The sequence below is a fragment of the Dreissena polymorpha genome, chromosome 1 (genome assembly GCF_020536995.1).
Source record: "Dreissena polymorpha isolate Duluth1 chromosome 1, UMN_Dpol_1.0, whole genome shotgun sequence".
In the NCBI taxonomy this organism is placed as follows: Eukaryota; Metazoa; Mollusca; class Bivalvia; order Myida; family Dreissenidae; genus Dreissena; species Dreissena polymorpha.
Window position 1 is genome coordinate 197,547,684 of NC_068355.1, and position 3,958 is coordinate 197,551,641.

Sequence of the window (3,958 nt, forward strand, 5' to 3'; positions counted from 1 at the left end):
TCGACGAAATAATAAAGCATTTGTTACATGCTATCCTGGATAGTTTGGTAAATAGGTCGAGTACTAAAATGAAGGTTGTCTCTTATTAACGCGACATGATGCATGAAGCAGTTGCAGCAAACTATATTTTGATACTATACATCCTGGGCTCTAATTCCGGGGAGGGCAATCTTGTGTATTCAACTTTTTGCTGGCAATTATAAATAAATTATAAATTAAACTATGTAAAATATTATTGAACTGTAAATAAACATATTTAATAACATTTTTTGTAAACAAAAATCTGTGTTCAAGTCCCTTTAAGTATTTCGACCAGACAATAATTCATGTAACATAGTAATTTATAATAGCTGTTTTTAGCAAATCAGCCGTTCATAATACAACTATTCTGCTTCGAGAGATAAGTGTACTAATTTTCTGTAATAAATATATGGCTTTAAAAAAAGCAGGACCAAGTCATACTAAATATAAGCAATATTTGTATTACAACTGTCGAGCCTGAAATAACATGTGATTGTTTTCTTTATACAAAATTAACACTGTACACATGCAACACACAAATCGGTTAAACAAGGATGTGGAAAAGGAGCAAAAATCAGATTTAAACATAACTAGTTGATATACTCGTGTAAAAATGCCGTGATGTAAGAAATATCCTCACCTATCTTGTACTTAAAGGATACGAAATTACAAGCGAGCTCCACTGCAGCATTTTGATTGTGCATAGTTATTATATATCTTAACATACAAGCTTTCAAATACATTAACATTGTCTCCTCAGCATAGGAAGTCGGTTTGCGGAGATAAAACATTTAAACAGTAATAACATGTTGGTCAAAATGGATTGTTTAAAAAAAAAACATCTATCTACATGGATTTGTTTTATGAGGCAGTTTTGTATATAAAATAATTTAATATTTTGCCCGGGGCGCGAAATTATGTGTTTGTTCAGATAGTAAATTCGCTATGAAAAAAATCTTTCCAGTGTCGAGTGTTTTTGATAATTAAACTCCATAAAAAGTATGCGCAACTGAATGAACAAAACTTCAATAATTGTTCCAGGATTTGTTTAATATATTCTGCTTTCAATTTTACTCGTAGTGCACTCATTAAGCATCTCTCCAATGTTGCCCGTGTGTATATGTTCTATCATTGTCTGCAGTGAACCAAAAACATATGTAAGATTAACCACCATTTTTTTTATCAAGTCTTTTATTTTCCCATTCAAAAGGTAATCATTCTTTATAGTAAAGTCTGGACAATAATGGTATATTAAGAAGCGCCTTAAAGATACAAGAATGTACTTACCACATTTTATAAGAGTGTTCACTCTCCACACATCAGGCCAGGTGATCTCGACTACAAAAAAGAATTGCATTTTGAAATTAAATGCACTCAGCTCGTGTCAATATTCTTGCACAAACAAGTCCTTTAGTATTATCTAGTAAGAACATAATGATGTAGATGTACTGTATCGTAACTGTTACATAAGTGGAAATTCGCCACTGATACTCAAAATAATCATACGTTTCCATGTTTGTTCTTAGGGGGGTCCCTGTGGAATTTTAACAAGAAATATCTTTAAAAAAGATATACGGCGTAAATAGTTTAATGAATGAGATCAAGGATAGCGAATGTCTTTTTCTGTGCAGTTCTTAGCTGCATCACACGCAGTACGGGATGTTACGGGGAGTTTTCGCGGCTTATTTTACATTATAACATATTGCTGGTCATAAACCTATAGATACAAAACAGAAAACCAAAAGAAGAATGGAAGTGAAATTTAAACATGAGTCAACCGGCCACACGAGAAGTATCCGTATTTATAGGCGCGTTCTTCGAACAAACCTGTTTTAGTGGTTTGTCGGGCATTGCTATTTGATTCGATTATTAACAGTATCAATTATCATCGTGCTAATGCTTAAAGTAATATTATGGGCATTTTGCACTGTTGAACTGAGCTGAAAAGAATTAACAGGTCAAAATAGTAAGTTAAAATGTGGTTACTGATTAATTATCTGCAACTCACCTTGCTACCAGTTGTTTATAAAAATATATTTTATATTCGATATTCTTACGTGACCCACCCAGTCCTGTAAGCTGAAATGATCCGTAAAACAATTTCGTGTCTTTGTGTCGTATGAACAAATCTGCACTAAAACTAAATTTAGGTTCAACTCGTAAACGCATGATCAGTTGTCAAACGAAAGTACGGTTGATATTCAAATGCATTATTTTTCTCTTTCTGGTATATTGTTTTAGTATGATGATGCTGCATTAATTAATATAAGTGTATATGAAGTAGAAACATCAAAAATAATCAACGGTTGCGATAGACACCTATAAACTGTTACATGCTCATAATATCACTTTAGTACATTAGGCAATATGGACGAATAATTATTGTTAAATTTATCAACAATAATATTTATCATTGTATTGTTGAAAACACATTAAGAATCTATTATTTACATACCATAATTATATTGCTGAATATCTTCATTTAACATATTTCTGGTCTAAAGAAAATTCCAGGTCACCTAGTTCACGGATAGCGTCTTATTTTACTGGCCGCCAACTCCGGTGATGACCTGTATATAAACTCTGAATGTCCGCGAATTGACCCGATATACCTCGCGGGTTGAAATGCAATGCTTTAAAGTGAGGCCTCGCTTCCATTGCTCTTTATACTTTTACATGTTAACATGTTGACAGGAATAAGGAAGTAAGTACTAAATATGAGAACATAGCCTTTTAAGTATAAACGCCCTTGCGCTGGTAATACTCTGAAAATAAAAGGTGTACGCACAAACTGTATTGATGTCGAGAATTGAGTGTAAAACTGTCCTATCTATTAAGCCTTTTCATTCGAGATAAAATTGTTTCATACAGTAAAACAGTGTTACAAAGACGCGGATATGTTTCCAATGTTCTGGTGGTATACTCAAATCAGCCAATGGAATAAATAAAGTGTATTCATTCGTACCTAGCCGCGGGAAATTTTATTGGAATTTTATTGGACACTTACAAAGGTCAGGCTAAGGTGAAAAGCTGGCTTATGCAGCTTACGCCGAAAAACGTCATATATCTTTTTTATACGTCGTTTCAGATGGCCAGTGGCCGGATCGGGCCCGTTAGAAAACGAACTAACATTGCTAAGGAAGACTTTTACAGTAACATGGAAATAAAACGTGGAGTGATGTTATTGAATGTAATAAGGGATTCCGGCAAGGCTGTCGTTTAAGCCCTTTCTTGTTCTGTTTTTAAATCCAGGAATTATGTATATATTTAAAAAAAAAACCATAAGAGGTATACAACTTACCCCAAATTATGGTGAACTATTTCATAAATCTTAATACTTGCTGACGATGAAGCACTAACTTTGTATACATTTGCAGGTCTACAACAGCAGCTAAATTATCTTCACAAAATTTGTGTTCTATCTAAATGAAATGTTAGTGTGGACAAGACAAAATTTGTTGTATTCAAAAATGCTGATCGACATGCTCTGAATGAAAAATGGTGTGTTTTTTTTCAAAGTCCATTGACAAGCCTCATTTTGGTGTAAAACTTTTGTTATATGTCCATTATGAACCCGTCAGAGTTGTTATGTTACAAAACAAACTAATCAAACTGTGCAATATTGGCAAATGACCAAATGAAATTGTAGATTCAATTGTGTGTTCTTTCCCATTGTTGTGGTATTTTGGATGAGAAAGCCGACGCATGGCTATAACTCTATACGAGCCTTGCACTGGAAAATATGGGATTAATGTATACGCGTAAAATGTCATCCCAGATAAGCGTATGTAGTTTGCATTGGCGAATCAGGATAACTCAATATGCTTCATGGAGTTTTGTGTTTACAAAAAGTACATCCAAAACGAAATACAACAGACTGCACAACCTCACATAGAATAACACTTTATAAACATGCATTAAGCCATGTTTTCCCAAA